Raw genomic sequence first — 7,500 nt, forward strand, 5'->3', positions numbered from 1 at the left:
TCAATCATCAACGGCAGTCTCAAACAGCAGTCAATCTCTCGACATAACTCTCGCAGTCAAGTGGGTTCTGACGGAAAACCCCTGAAATGAACTCACTGTTAGCTCTTGTTAACTTTACCGCCCTATCTAACCCTGTCTGAGATCGAATGAGACTTACTTGTTATACTGCAATAGTGCAACACAGGTGACTAGGCCACGTGACTATTTCTGTGACGGAGCAAGAGGGATGTCCTAGTCCAATCGCTTACGTGACTGAGGACCAGCCAGCGTCAGCGTTCTGGCGCACAGGCCTACATGACATATTTTCCGCCTAACTAATAACTCCTTTGGGACACCTGACATTATTCAGACTGATAAACGATCTATAATAATTTCAAATTCAATAATAGTCCCTTAACTTCATGAATCGCATCATTATTAATTCGCAAAATTACATTTAATATCACTTAGGCCTAGTTCCACAACCTCTCGCTATGTGCAGGGAGCGCCTTCCTCCGGTACTCAGAAAGTCTCTGTATCGCTAATTATGCTGAAATTTCTGAAATTATATATATATATATTACATATATATATATATATATATATATATATATATATATATATATATATATATATATATATATATATATATATATATATATATATATATATATATATATATATATATATATATATATATATATAGGTTGTTTCATTGTAGTTCCTCATATGCCAAGATTAACATTGGCATTATTCTGGTGGGTGTGTCTCATAGGTAAGATAAATGCTGTAACTGAAAGATAAACCAATGTATCCACAGACTGCTTCACTCATCTTCTGTTAAATGCTAAGAAACATTAACATATTATACTTAAAAAAAAAATTGATTAATTTGTGTCATAAACTGGAAAACGACTATGATTGTAAACTGAAAATATCGTAAGGTAGACGTGATGATAAACTGTTTCACTGTCCGTGCTAATACAATACAGGGTATTAACATTAATTTTGAGTTAGGTACCGTAGTATATAAATTTTGGTGAGTAGGCCCGCAGAAAAATACCCAAATCGTAATACGGCCCATGACTGAGGAAAGGTTGCCCATGCCTGACCTAACCTAACCTCCTAGAATTGTCTGAACTACTGATTGCATAGCTAAAAGTTCTCAAGATTTCGTGGTTGTACAGAACTGCATTAATACACAAAATGTAAATTGACATAACCTTACACTGCCCTCTTGTGAGCTCTATTTTTGTTGCACTTGTGATGTTTGTAACCATATCCTTGACTGTTTCATTACTGGCCATAGTTAGGACCTCAGATGAAGGTTAGACTCACCAGCGTATTTCACCTTTTGATTAAACACTAATGCTTACGTAACCTAATCCCCCAAGTACTTTATAGTCATATAATATTTTGTTTGTTACAGGAGATAAGTACTGTCGCCCCAAGTGGTCACCAAGAGATGCAAGAGACTCTTATTTGATTGAAAATGGCCAGACTGGTGCATGCTCTATGGCACCTCAGTTACCCAGAGAGATTAGAACACCTACAGCTTTTATGGTACTTTAGACAGGCAAGAGGTGACTTAATTGAGGTTTATAAACATCTTGGAGGACATTCTGGAACCAGTACTTGCCATCAGTGTGTAACAGAGATGTGACCTCCAGCCCAAGCAAAGAGGATAAAAGTAAAAGTTAAGAACAAGACTTTACAAAATTGAACTGCACCATTACAGCTGAAAATGACCTCTACTACCACCACCACCACAGCATCACCATGGCACCACTACCACCATAACACCACTACCACCACCACTATTACCTATGGCAAGGTAAATTTTAGGGCAGCTCTCATTCCCTATAGCTATGGGAAATCTTGATTCACTGCAAACTGTTGACAAGTTGTATTTGTCATAACTCTACTACTGTTAGCCATTTGTTTTATCTCTGTCTGTGTGTTTGTCTTCTTTTTATATAATTATATCTATCTGCTCATGTGTATTTCTGTTTGTCTGTATTTCTAATTGACTGTCATCATGTGTCTTTTTCCATTTCTATCCATATCTCAATTTATCTACAGGTTGACAATCCCTTATCCGAAATCCTTGGGACCAGATGCATTTCGGTTTTTGGAATTTTTCGGTTTTCAGAATGGTTAGGTTTTTTTTTTTTTTTTTACAGGGATCAGCCCACCCGGGCACAGGTCACTGACCCACATTGGGGCCTGGGGGCTAAAATATAATAATAATAATAATAATAATAATAATAATAATAATAATAATAATAATAATAATAATAATAATAATAATAATTCATAGGTCTAGGTCGTGTTTCTCACTTTTGATCTTTTTTTCATTCTTGTATTTCTTTATTATTATTATTATTATTATTATTATTATTATTATTATTTCATTATTACAGTATTATTGTTATTATTATTATTGTTATCATTCTTATTTTATTTTTGTATTTTTTATTAAAATTTTTATTTACTATGAATAATTATTATTATTACTGTATTATCATTATTATTATTATTATAATTATTATTACTATTACATTTTCACCCCCCAGGCCCCGATGTGGGTCAGTGACCTGTGATTGGGTGGAATCAAAAAAAAATTGCTCCGCAAATTTTTTTCGGTTTTCAGAGCTTTTCGGTTTTTGGAATTTCGGATAAAGGGTTGTCAACCTGTATAACAGGAAATACCTCTGTCTATATACAGTATCTATATATGTATTTACCTGTATGTCAATCTATCTGTCTACAGTATATATGACTTATCTATACAGTGGTCCCTCGGTTAACGAGCACAATCCGTTCTAGAAGGTTGCTTGTTAATCGAAACACTCGTTAACCGAAACCATTGTTTCAATGGGTTTTTGGGTAATTGGTTCCAGTTCACCGAAAATTGCCTAAATTCAACAAAAAGGGTAGAAAAATACACCTACTTTGAGGTGTGTATGTAGAAGGCTCCTGGATGATGATGATGATGATGATGGGAATTAGAATGGGGGTGGAGGAGAAGGGAGAAGAGAAGGCATTGGGGTGGAAGAGAAGTCACCCCCATGGCGCCATTTCACCCATATAATTTTAGTTCTCTTGGTGTAATTCAAGATTATTTTCTTTAAATCAACACTGCACCGCATTATATATTGTCAATATGTAAAATAAATTTCAAAATGATCAATAATTTGCTTGGAAACACAGAAAAAAAGAGTTTAGTTGAAGAGAGTCTCAAGCAAGATCTTACCTCCACTGAAAAGACACAAAGACTGACGCCTGTATGGTGTGTTGAGAGGCTGGATGGCGCGCATAAAACTAGTTTCATTACCTTCAATTATGTTCAATAATTGTTAAAATGACTAAAAAATTTATTATTAAACTTTTAAAATTATTGAATAGTATAAACTTCTTGATATTTGCTAAAATGGTAAGGAATTTTAGCCCTAGAACCGATTACTGTATTGGCGGACTAATACTACAGCTGGTGGACCGCCAAATGCAAGCAAAAACATGTTCAGGTCAGCTCGTAAGAAACTCGTTAATCGAGGGATTGCTCGTTAACCGAAGTTAAGAATCTTATGGAAGGTAACTCGTTAACCGAAATCTCGTTAACCGAGGCGCTCGTTAACCGAGGGACCACTGTACAATATCTATCTGCAAGTATCTATCTTAACTATTGTATTTCCCTCATATTAAAGGCATCCCAAATTTAGCTGAGAATATTTAAGAAAAAGTTACTGTGTTTGTCAAGCATGCAAGGTTTGCAGTCCCAAGAAGGTTCACATAAACCAAATTTTTATAAAACAAACAACTACTGTACTGGATGACTACAAATTCATGAACTTATTTTAATCATAAACTGTTCCGTATATTAAATGTTGTTTTTTCTTTGTTACAGGTGAATTAAAGACTAAACCTTAACTAACAACTCGTGCATGGAGAAACTGCAGTCACAGGTGTGTGTTTCTGTCTTTTTGTACACTGCATCTGTCCATATCTCAGTTTGTCTATAGCTGTCTATCTCTATGTTTCTATGTCTGTATATCTTTCTATCAATCTTTCAATACCTGTAGTCAGTCGGTCTATCTTATCTGACGTCTGTCTATCTTTAAGAGAGGTGTTGGCAGTAATTCAGTAATGTGCAGTGAGTGTGGAAAGTGGGTACACAAGAGGTGCAGTGGACTATATGGTAGACTGCAGGAAGCTGTTGACTTTAACTGTTCTGTATGTGCAGATAATCATGTGTCTTTAGCATGGCTGTAGATACACAACTTTGTGAATGTGTTCCTGGATGATGTGATCAGTGCTGGAGGAAGTTTAGGGAGTTGCTGCCTTTATTGTCAGTATGAAAGGAAGAATGTATATAGCAGTGAAACATGGGCACTTAAAGAGGATGACATATGTAGTCTTGAGTTAGCTGACAGGAAAATGTTATACTGAAAGATAAGAAACACCCTTTCAGAGCTGCTCTTGTTTAAGTGAATTACTACATACATAACTTATTTATAAATTGAGGTATTGTACATTCCATAGTTTATGAAAAAACTTGGGCAAAATTAGTGTTAGTGGCTCTAACTTTTGAAATGATTAGCAACAGCGGCGCTTAAATTGATGGTAATTAGTTTTCGTATTTTCTGTCCTAACGTTACGAGTTAGTGGACACAACACTGACCATCATCATACTGTATATGATTCAGGATGACTGCTGGAGACATTTGTTTGGTTAAAAGTACATCTTATATGGCAGAAATACAGTGTATCTTTCAGTCTCTCTACAGTATTTATTTATACAGTGGTCCCTCGGTTAACGAGCACAATTCATTCTAGAAGGTTGCTCGTTAACCGAAAAACTCGTTAACCGAAACCATTGTTTCAATGGGTTTTGGGTAATTGGTTCCAGCTCACAGAAAATTGCCTAAATTCAACAAAAAAGGTAGAAAAGTACACTTACTTTGAGGTGTGTATGTAGAGGCTCCTGGATGATGATGATGATGATGATGATGATGGGAATTAGAATGCGGGTGGAGGAGAAAGGAGAAGAGAAGGCATTGGGGTGAAAGAGAAGTCACCCCATGGTGCCATTTCACCCATAAAATTTTAGTTCTCTTGGTGTAATTCAAGATTATTTTCTTTAAATCAACACTGCACTGCATTATATATTGTCAATATGTGAAATTTATGTCAAAATGACCAATAATTTGCTTGTAAACACAGAAAAAAGCGTTTAGTTGAAGAGAGTCTCAAGCAAGATGTTACCTCCACTGAAAAGACACAGAGACTGATGCCTCTTTGGTGTGTTGACAGGCTGTTTGGCATGCATAAAACAAGTTTCCTGTACTTCAATTATGTTCAGTAATTGTTAAAATGACTAAAAAATTTAATATTAAACTTTTAAAATTATTGAATAGTATAAACTTCTTGATATTCACTAAAACAGTAAGGAATTTAAGCCCTAGAACCGATTACTGTATTGGCGGACTAATACTACAGCTGGTGGACCGCCAAATGCAAGTGAAAACATGTTGAGGTCGGCTCGTAAGAAACTCGTTAATCGAGGGATTGCTCGTTAACTGAAGTTAGGAATCTTATGGAAGGTAACTCGTTAATCAAAATCTCGTTAACCGAGGCACTCGTTAACCGAGGGACCACTGTACTGTATTTCTGTCTATCACTCAGTCCATCTATCTATATATTTCACTCCATCTATTTATATATTTCAGTCCATCTATATATATTTCAGTCCATTTATCTATGTATTTCAGGCCATCTACAGTGGCCCCTCGGTTAACGAAATTTCGGTTAACGAATTACCTTCCATAAGAATATTCAATTCGGTTAACGAATTCCTCTCAACATGTTTTTGCTTGCTCACCAGCTGGAATATTAGTCCGCCAATACAGTAATCGGTTCTAGGGCTTAAATTCATTCCCATTTGAGTAAATATCTTGAAGGTTGTACTATTCAATAATTTTCCAAGTTTTATATTAAATTTTTTAGTCATTTTAACAATTATTTAACATAATTGAAGTACAGGAAACTAGTTTTTAGTGCGCCAAACAGCCACTCAACTCACCAAACAGGCATCAGTTTGTATCTCTGGTCAGTAGAGGTAACATCTTGCTTGAGACTCTCTTGAACATAAACTATTTTTACGTTTTTACAGTACAATTATTGGTAAGTCTGAAATTTATTTTACACTTTGACAATATATAGTGCAGTGCAGTGTTGATTTAAAGAAAATAATCTTGAATTACACCTAGTGAACTTAAAATTTTATGGGTGAAATGACGGTATGAAGCATGGGGTGATTTCTCTTTCATCCCCACTTCCTTCTCTTCTCCCTTCTCCTCCACCCCCCACTTCTAATTCCTTTCATCATCATCAACCAGGAGCCTTCTACATACACACCTCAAAATAAGTGTACTTTACTGCTTTTATTTTTATTTTGTATGTAATTTTCGGTGAGCTGGAACCAATTACCCAAAATCTCATTGAAACAATGGTTTCGGTTAACGAAATTTTCGGTTAACGAACGACCTTCTGGAACGAATTGTGTTTGTTAACCGAGGGACCACTGTATCTATATCTTTCAGTCCATCTATCTATATCTTTCAGTCCATCAGCCTATATCTGTCTTATATGCACCTTAGATAGCACTATTAACCAAAATTTGTATTAAAGAATTGAGCTCAATCACCAAGAATACCGCCAAATTATTGTCATTAGTTGAAGGTGTAATAGACCCCAGTCCTTAGGCCCCAACATAATTACCAGACCATTAGCATTATGGCCCAACAGGACTGAGCTACACTGAAAATGGTTTGGATAGGTTGGGACCTATTGGAACTGCAGCCTATTTACTTTGAGGCCAATTTGTTCAACTATTTGTGCCATATATGTGATTAAACTCAGTACTTTAATTGATGCCATTCACTGAGTTGACAGTGCATGTGATTAATACCAGGAATACAAATATTTTCAGGAAAATGTCCAATATATTCAACAACTAGACCACTTTAGTATTATAAAAGAACCAAGAAAATATTGTCTTTTGTCTTTATACCAAAACACTGGTGATTGTCTCTCAGATATCAGGAGTTGAATATCTTTAGTGGTGCACTACTGTGTCCTGGGTTCATTCCCCAGCCTGGGGACAGATGTGAGAAAGGTGTTATCCAGTGTGACCTTCACTACCATACATGGCAGGTTTTCTCCAGTTACAATACTACAGTTTCTTCCCATACTGTACAATATTAACAATGGGCAATGAAGGTCATAATAAAGAACAGACCAACTACCCAATAAATGGTGAATTGATTATTAAAAAATGAATTATATCTTTATTCTTGACAGACATTTACAGTGACTGTCCCACTTATGACCATGGTAGTTATGATGTTGACTTGCACAAAGGTGAATCATAACTTAATGTTGACTCACCCATAGTGAGCCTCAATTTTTATGGTCCTGATGAATGAGTCTTGTCTCGTACAACTATAAGTCGGCCTTCTC

General features: G+C 35.7%; 1 long non-coding RNA gene across 2 annotated transcripts in view; it reads left to right on the forward strand.

Annotated features, from left to right (window-relative positions):
- LOC121856814 overlaps window positions 1-7,500 on the forward strand; it is a 16,752-nt gene that overhangs the window by 4,600 nt on the left and 4,652 nt on the right. For both annotated transcript variants that reach the window (XR_006087064.1, XR_006087063.1), the window contains exons 2-3: window positions 1,409-1,813; window positions 3,887-3,944. This is a non-coding gene — a long non-coding RNA (uncharacterized LOC121856814). The remainder of the gene's footprint in view (window positions 1-1,408; window positions 1,814-3,886; window positions 3,945-7,500) is intronic.

This window comes from Homarus americanus, unplaced genomic scaffold (genome assembly GCF_018991925.1).
Source record: "Homarus americanus isolate GMGI-L3 unplaced genomic scaffold, GMGI_Hamer_2.0 scaffold43075, whole genome shotgun sequence".
Classification (NCBI taxonomy): Eukaryota; Metazoa; Arthropoda; class Malacostraca; order Decapoda; family Nephropidae; genus Homarus; species Homarus americanus.